This window comes from Pleurodeles waltl, chromosome 6 (assembly GCF_031143425.1).
Source record: "Pleurodeles waltl isolate 20211129_DDA chromosome 6, aPleWal1.hap1.20221129, whole genome shotgun sequence".
Taxonomy (NCBI): Eukaryota; Metazoa; Chordata; class Amphibia; order Caudata; family Salamandridae; genus Pleurodeles; species Pleurodeles waltl.
The window spans coordinates 413,573,533-413,582,976 of NC_090445.1; the positions used below are offsets into that span (position 1 = coordinate 413,573,533).

The 9,444-nt window shown below is 38.8% G+C and overlaps 1 long non-coding RNA gene across 1 annotated transcript in view; it reads right to left on the reverse strand.

Annotated features, from left to right (window-relative positions):
• LOC138301946 (uncharacterized) overlaps positions 1-9,130 on the reverse strand; it is a 137,808-nt gene extending 128,678 nt beyond the window's left edge. Inside the window, exon 1 of the long non-coding RNA XR_011205182.1 lies at positions 9,060-9,130. This is a non-coding gene — a long non-coding RNA (uncharacterized lncRNA). The remainder of the gene's footprint in view (positions 1-9,059) is intronic.
• Positions 9,131-9,444: the final 314 nt, after the last annotated feature.

Consider the following 9,444-nt stretch of genomic DNA (forward strand, 5'->3'; position numbering starts at 1 on the left):
TCCATCTAATTTGAATATCATTACATACTTAAACTCTATTAAACAGGAATTTGTTTCAAATATTGATTTTTCCCCTCTAGATGCTGATATTTCTTTCTAAGATATTCAGGGAGCACTTACCTCTATTAAAACAAACAAAGCCCCCGTGCCAGATGGTTTTTATGTGGAGTTTTATTTATCTTTCTCAAAAATGTTAATCCTCAAATTACACAAACGCTTCACATATTTTATAACATCTAATAAAGCGTCTGGCACTTTTCAAGACGCTTTGATTTGCTTCATTCCAAAAGAAGGTAAAGATGTTACATTATGTAAAAATTACCGACCAATATCCCTAGTTAATACTGATTACAAAATATTCGCTCAAATTCTTGCAATTAGACTAGAATCTTTCTTTCCCATTTTAATTGGCAGGGAACAGTCGGATTTTATTAAAGGTAGATATCTTTCAGATAATACTAGACTTTTCTTTGACATTTTAAATAAATCTAAAACTTATTTGAAATCATTAGCTGCTATATCCTTAGACGCCGAAAAAGCATTTGATCGCATCCATTGGGATTATCTTTTTGCTACTCTTTCTTGGTTCGGTTCTGGACAGAATTTTATTAAACTAGTGTCCATTTAATATAGCTCTCCTAAAGCGTCCGTTTTTGTAAATGGTATTACTTCTTCACCGTTTTCTCTTCAAAGAGGAGTCAGACAAGGTTGTCCCTTATCTCCTTTGCTTTGTATCGTGGCACTTGAACCTTTTTTATCTTCTATTCGTCAGAATACTAATATACAAGTATTCAATTAGAGAGACCTGCATATCAAATGTTCAGCATATGCTGATGATATTCTATTATATTTATCTTGCCCTGAAACGCCCCTTAAAACCCTTTTTAGATACAGTCTCAAATTTTGAAAATGGTCAGGTTATAACCTTAACACTGGTAAATGTGAGATTCTTCCCCTTAATAAATGGTGCTTTAAACATGAATTTGCTTCTTCAAATTTTCTTTGGAATCATGTCAACATAACATATCTAGGCATCTGGTTTACAAATTCTTTGATACATACCGTTTCTATTAATTTTGGTGCTCTGTTGTCCACTCCTAAGAATCTAACAACAAGATGGAACCCTTTGTTTCTCTCATGGTGGGGTAGACTAGATTCTATTAAAATGATGCTTGTTCCTGTAATAATTTTCTATCTCTCTAATATTCCCATTAATATTTCTCCTTCCGTCTTTAAGAAAATCAATTCTATTTTAATCTCCTTTTTATGGAATAATAGGAAGTCTTGGATGTCTCTTAAAAAGCTGCAACAACCCAAACAAGATGGGGGAGTTAATTTTCCAAACTTCCAACTTTATCATACTGCCTTTTTTCTAAAACATTCAATCCATTTGTATCATGAGGATGCTCCATAGCAAAAACCCTGATGGGTTGAGTTAGTCATTTATTCATCCGTTTCATTCACCAAATTTATTTCCCTCACCTAACGTCCAGCCAATGTGTCTTTACCGGTTCTTAAAATCGCTTGTAAACTATTATGTCCTATTTTTACTTCTAGATTTTCCAATTTAGATCAATTTCTTAATTCATCAATTTGGTACAACAATCTTATTAAGATCAAAAATAAATGTGTTTTTTGGAAGTCATGGCATAAAAGGGCTTCACATGGGTATCTCAATTATTAGATCATCACTCATTAGTTTCATTTACACAGGCCAAACAGTTATTCAATTTTCCTATATCTTTTCAAAATAAATATCAGCTCTTAACTGCAGCTGTTTTACGTTCATATAACTCTCTATTGTCTGTAACCTCCCAAGTACCTACACCTTCCCCTGTATTACAAATCCTACCAACGTTTCCCTCCGCCTCAAGAATTTACTCTCTTCTCAATTATGTAGCTCAACCAAGGCAGAAGACATTAGTGGAATTACAATGCGAAGATGACTTACGAACCTTATTAGCTATTCCTTTATGGAATAAGACATGGACTAAAATTCGCAAAACATCTTGTGCGGCTAACACTACTCAAATGCTATTTTTTCTATATAATAGATTACTACTTACACCATATATTTTAAATAAAACAAACTCTTCTATAATGTCGACATGTTGGACATGCCAAGTCTCTAATTCAACTCTAAAACATATGCTATTTGAATGTCCACATACATACCAATTTTGACTTCAGGTATGGTCTCAAATTAATCAAATTTTTCATACCTCTGTACCATTTTTGTATACAGATGTATTTTTGGGTAGTCTTTCGGATATTCGGATAAACTGTGAAATGAATGTGCAAATTGTGGATTTATTAATTGCTGTAGCTTTTCAGCAAATAACAAAAAATTGGAAAAATGCTCTCAATATTTCTTTTCAGGCGTGGTGGTATGGTGTTTGTTATAACCATAGATTAGACACCAATTTTGTGACTCCACTGTCTTCAGCTTTTAAACAACAAATTTGTTGGTTACCTATAACTAATATGCTAAATTATTCTGCATTAAGAACTAATTTGCATCAACCCATTTCTGCAGAAGTGTTAGAACCCCCTTGAATCTCCTTTATTACCCATCTCAATGTTAATTGTTGAATTAGTTATTCTTAATTTATAGTTTAAGGTATAAGGCTAATATAGTTTTATATTACAAGGTATGCTTATTCATAATTTATTCTATTTCCTATATTATTTGTAACAGTTTAATTGTTTGATCCTATATTCTACTAAACTGTTTAACATCAATGTTCTTGTTAATTTAAACAGAATATTTGAATGGCTTTAATAAAATTCATGAAAATAAAAAGAATATTATACTAAAGATTCAAAGACATGCATTTCTCAACCATGCTGAAAGCTTAACCGTTTCACATTAAAATTATTAGATTATATTACTGCACTGAGAGAAATGTAATAAAAGGGATGGTTTTAAGCTTCGACCTAGAAACATTTCTGCCCCCCATCCAGACAACAACGTCATTAGGGAACACTAAGCAGCAAGACAAGTGTCATGTGTGCTCGAGATCATTATTCTATGTGGAGCAACTTCATAGCCTATTAAATCAAGCACACAGGGTTTTTGTACAGCACATATCCTAAACGTACACATTTGAAGGTGTTCTCACATTCGTTAATGTAGAAATAGAGGCATGAGGACATAAAATCTTTGTCTAGAATCACACAATTTGTCAAGCTGGGAAGCTGTGATTGGTCCCATGTTTTATTGTTTCACATTGTGCAAGTTAAATTAGCTACTGGATGGAAAAAAAATTCTCTCCAGTTTTTCTTCAAGGGTTAATGGTTTGAATTTACTACTAAATAATTCCTTAAAGCAGAAACATTTTACTTTAAGATATCAGATTATATTACAGCACTGAAAGGTATGTATTAAAAGTGATAGTTTTTAAACTTCAACTTGTAAACATTCCTGCCAATTCAAAAGCAACAATGCCATTAGTGAACTCTGAGAAGCAAGCCAGTTGTCATGTGTGCCCCATATTCACCATACATACACCTTCCTGCAACAAAAACAATCATTAATGGTGTTTTGCTCCTTCTATGTGTGCTGAAGAATGCAGTACACAGAGAAAAAACAATAAACGAGGATAAATAAAAGTATTTCTCCTCGTTGTGCCACTCTAACGCCACCCCTGCCTCAGATTTACTTTTCGTTATAATTCTGGGGCAAAGTCATAAAGCAATGGGTATTGCGTGGTACACCTACAGCAACATCAATTGCACGCCCCTTTGCTGCAGAAAACTGCGTCGGGTAGCCCATATTTACAAGGTGGCATTAAGCCCCAAACGCTGGCTTAAAAACACCTTGAAAATATGGAGCAGATCACACCACCACCGGAACGTGGCAAAAAGTGATTCTCCTCTGGCGCAGAGGGATGTACATAAACCCCCAAGTTTCATAATTTCACATTATGCAGTTTAGAAGCTAGATGGGTATCTCTTTTTCTCATCTCTCTGTTAAGCATTAATGGTTAATGGTTCAACTTTAATTGTTAATTCCAGAAAGTAGAAGAGTTTGCCCTTAGACAATGTACATGTATGCCCTGCATTCTTATTTATGTGGAGAAACATTACAGTTTAATAAATTAACACAGTAGGTTATTGTACAGCACACATCCTGAGCTCACATTTCAAGGTGTCCTGATAAACATTATTGAAGAAAAATTTGGCATGTTGAAACTAAATCTTTGTCCAGGATCACACATTTTGGTGTGTCAAGGAAGCTTGGATTGATCCTGAGTTCTGTTGTACAATTTAGCCACCAGAAAGGAATTTATTTATCTCACCTAAATTAAAGCAAAGGTTAATACTTTGACTTTCAGTCTTGGCTTATAGCAGGGGTGGCAGGCTGAAGCCACAACAAAGGATATCTGGCGTGAACTTTCAGTGGCTTGTCCACATCTATTTTATCACCACAGCAGCCGGAAATGGCAGGTACTGTCAATGACTTGGTTAACCAAGTCCAGTCCACCTACGGCTCACTTTCCTGTTTTTTTAAACTGGTGACATCTTGTAAGATACCCAGAACTATTATGTGGTGTGTTTAGATGTAAAAGTGTAACAAAATACATTTGATGATATTAGCTGGATCTAGTGCTTAATTTGCAAAAGAATAAGTGCAGGGCCAAAGTTTTACTCTGAAGTCCATAGCTGGCAATATTAAAGGTTGGGGTGCCAAATACCAAGGCCTCATGCCTCTTGAATCCACCACCACCACACACTCCCTACCTTTCTAGCTCACTCTTTTCAGTTCTTTTCATCCCTGCTTTCTCCCTTTGTTACTGTTTTTTCATCTTTCTCCTCATCCTTATGTTCTCCTTTTGTGTTTTTCTCTCTCTGGATCTGAATCTGTTGAGGAAAAACAAGAGCCGGTCCCCACAAATGGCGCCAGTGGGCCCCACCTGCAACCACCGGATGAAATTAAGCACTGTGTGGATCATGCCTGTGTATGAGGTGAGGGAGGAGTTGCAAAAGTATGGGGAGTTTACCTGTTGCAATGTTCATATTGACTCTCTCAGTAGGGCTTCAACCACATTATATTACTGCTAATTGTAGTATTGACAGGTTTTTAAAACCAGAATTCGCTGTAGTTGTTAGCATAGGAATACAAAGAAAAAGTCACTGACATAGCACTATGGCGTTATACAGTGCCAGAAACATCGCTATGACTATTGTTTTTGTGGTAATCAAACAGTAACAATGAAATGAAATTGCTATGCTCCACGTTAACACTGTTAATTTCGGCACAGATATATAGGGACTCATTATGAACCTGGCGGTCAAAAGACCACCAGGGTCATGGTCAGGCTGCTGCCAAAGCAGTGGTCTGACCGCGACATTATGACTGCGGCGAAAGCGCCACAGTTGGACCGCCGGCACTGCCACTTTTCAGATGCCTGGCGGTGCCGGCGGTCCCAATCCACCAGGGCCATCCCTGCAAGCAGCGCTGCCTTCGGGATTACGACCCCTCTCCCTGCCAGGGTTTACATGGCGTTTCACCACCATGTAAATGCTGGCAGAGAGGGGGGCCCCCTACATTGCCCATGCACTTGGCATGGGCAGTGCGGGCCCCGCCCCAGGCCAGTCCCATCATGCAAATCACTGTCTGCCACCGGCCGTACTATGAGCCAGCATCAATGTTGTTGTGCATTTCCTGCTGGGCTGGCGGGAAACTCATAATAGGGCCAGCGGGAAGGAGACCGCACTGGCGGTCGCCTGACCTGCAGGAGTATGGCTGGCGGCCTTTTCTGTCAGGGAAACTCCTAATGAGGGCCATAGTGTTGTAAGTGAACCTGGGCTACGGGGATCTGCTAAGCCTGGAATACTATAGCTGGGCTGGCTTGCTGTGTGCTCAAATGTAGCCATTTCCACCAGCAATCTAACATGCTGTAAACATAGCATGAAACAAAAACTTTGTTCTAAGTGGATTTCTTAATACAGCAGACACAAATGTTTGACATACAGAGCTTTTCCCCCTCTTTGACAGCAATGGTAACAAAAGGCAGCCGCAATGTTTGCAGCATAGCTGCCATATTTATCAGGTCCATGTGTGAGGTACTCCACACCAGTTTTTTACTCTTCACTCTGGGACTTCTAGTTATTTTGTAATGGTACAAGCAAGACTAGAAGTATCAGAATGCAAAGGAAAAGCAGAGACTGTAGAAGATAGTCAGACATAGACCTGTCTGCGGACACCTGTCTTAGGACCATGCTGAATATGAGATCCGGCCCAATAGATGTGTGCGGCACATCATGCTTGTGCTCATCCAACCTCACAAATCCACAATTTCATTTAGTGAAAAATATCAGGAGACTAGGACAGATGTAATAAAAAATGGTCTATCCTAGAAAATCCAGCAACATCTGGTCACCCTAAATGTCATTTCCCTTTGCCATTGTGTACCATGAGGCCTGCTCTAAACAGTCCTGTGATCATTCACAGGGAACCACCATTTGTTTTTGCTTAGTTGTTTTACATAGATTTAACATGTCACCTTGCTGTCACTTCACAGCGCTCGGAGATACTGTAAGCAAATAGAAATACTATGATATAGTGGTATTCACGCAGTTACAGTCAACACAGGGAGCCCTGGGCATCAAGGAGTATGCGCTGAGAGGCAAAGTTATCTCACTAGTGGCCCATAATCCATTCCAGGTGACTGCCCATAATCCATCCAGTCATGACCAACAATTAAGCATTCATCAATTTCACATTCACTCACCATACAAGAACCATTCCCAATGATTTACATACATAAACCATCCATTCATCGCTCCAAGCACCCTTACAGGACCTTGAAGCAATACTTCGGATGATCCCCAGACAAAACACGACAGAGGTGATCTCTATAAATGGAAAAACATCATGTGTGTCTCATAACAACACTTCATATTAGTACTGCAAACAAAAACAAAAAGGTACCCTAATGTCCAGACCGAAACACAAAATACTAGAGGTGACCTATAGACATTGGGGAAATACTCTCTTGATTGGTCTATAAGCATCCAGACTGAGCACTGGACAGTAAATCTAGACTGTATTCCATGCATTGGACGAGGATGTAGGTAGATGATTTCAAATGCAGACGTCTGTCAGCTTCCCACTGTATCTTTAAGCAAATTAATAGACCACGATTGCAGTCCATGCCGGTGTCGGGTCAGAGGGCAATTATGACCAGAACACAGATGCTGTGGCAGGTGGCGATTTATATAAACTTAAAGAGACAGTGAAAGGGGGCAGTAGAAGGGAGTAAGAGAGAAGGGAAAGGGTGACACAAAGGGACAGACAGGGCCTTAGAAGAACATGTCATCAGAATCATAAAGAACCGTATTACACATGTAACCCCCTATGTATTTTGACTACTTAGATAGAAACCCTGTTTGATTCAAGGTGCATCTGTCAGCGGGCACTGGCTGGAATTAAAATGTTTAGATTTACAGTTCATGAATAAAGAGTTAATAAACCAATGGGCAATGAGCAATGGGAAGGGCCAGTGGAGTTTTGCGATTATGTGACTACTGTGTTTATAAATTAATTATACATTTATCGTGCTTGCATAATTTGCAGCACAATTTCGCATGATGTACAGATTTCACAAGAATTGTTTTAGATCAAAAGAATAAAAATAATAGTACCAGAAATGTGCAGCATAATTCACATTAAGCAAAATTTAGATAACCTTGCCACGAAATTCTAGTCGCCCTGAGAAAGGCAAAGCTCTGTAGAGTTGCTTCTGGACTTTCATTATGAATATGAAACCTGTATTTCTCAAAGACCCTGAAATATTTCCTATATTTGATAGTTCCCTGTGTATGGGTTTCTCTACCACTGCATTTTGTGCAGTGAAATCACCCAACAGACAGACATATGCTAGCCTGATATACAGAAATAGCCAGCTAGTGACAGTTTAGTATAAATACAGGCACTGACACTTAAAGCAGACACAGACAAAGATAGAGATACATACATATATTAACAGATAGAAATAAGTAGATATATTATAGATCGCAGGATAACTAGATAAAAGTGCTAACAGGTGTCTCTTCCTGTTTCTTCCTCATTCTCTCCGTCGTTAGCTCTCCCCCTACCTTCGTTGTCTATATCTTCGTCTCTCCCTTTCTCACTCTGTCTCTTCCTGTCTTTCCCTGCCTCTCCTAGCTTTTCTCTTCTTATTTTTGTCTTTGTCCTTTGTCTTTATTGCCTGTTTTTCTTCATCTTATCAACTGATTTGTCTCTCTGTCATTTATGTCTGTCTCTCAGTGTCTTTCTGGCCTTTAGATCTCAAGTATTTCTCTCTCCCCGGGTATTTTACTTTTACTCCACCTTTACCCATCTCCCTAGACCTTCATATCTGTCCACTTCTCTTTCTCTGCCTCTTCCTTTCGCTCTTTTTCACCCACTTTGTCTTTTTGTTTTTTCACTCTGCTGTTCCATGCCTCTCCTGATGTATCTTTTCACCTCATATTCTTTTTGGATTGCCATGTTTTCTCCTCAATATTTCCCTGCCTTTTCATCTTTGTCTTTCCCTGTCTTTATATCTTTTTTCTCACAATCCTCCTATTTTCTCATCCCTATCAGTCTTTATCTGATTTTGTCTACCCCTATCAATCTCTTTCTACTCTTGCTTTTTTATTCCTGCCGTCCTTCTATGTCACCTAAACTCTTCCCCTCTATTTCTCCCATCGTTCCTTGTTTATATGTGTGATGTTTGCGCTTCAAGAGAACAGCGCGTGCCATCTCTGTGGTGATCGGAGAGAGCGCGGTGTTCTCGAGACGTGAAACCGGAGGAGAAGACGCATTGACGGTTGAGGGAGCAGATGGCTGGGGCGACAGAGAATAAAGAAGATAACATAAAATCAGCATTGCCCTCCACGTTTATTTGTAGGGAACGGATCTTCACATTGGCGACGAGGATGGTTGTCGCCTCAACATCGTTTTGGCTCTCGTACTAAAATTTAAAGGTCTGCTGCTAAAGGCTCACTTTTCTAACATCGTTTTGGCTCATAATAACATTGGAAATGTCTGCTGCTAAAGGCTCACTTACCTGGCAGTGAAACTTCTCGACCCTTGATATCGGGTGGTTCCGGTTCCAAGTAAGGCTGTTTTAACTCGGAATAGAAACTGTTTGATTCACAGAAGGCGTGGCTTCCTGTATTTTCCTTAAAGGGATTGTCAGAAAGAGTTTTACTTAAAGGGATTGCCACCAAGGAAACTGCCTTTCAGCTTAAAGGGATATTTGAGTCACAGTCTTAAAGGGGAGGAATTTTCTGAATTTATTCATGAGGTGAACTTATTTTAAAAGAAAAAAGGAAAACTAAAGGATGAAAACAGGAATTCAGGATTCTTATAGTACTAAACTTGTGTATAAAATGACATTGTGATTGGAATGCCTGCTGGATTGGTGATAGGCACACCTGAGCTAAGTTAAT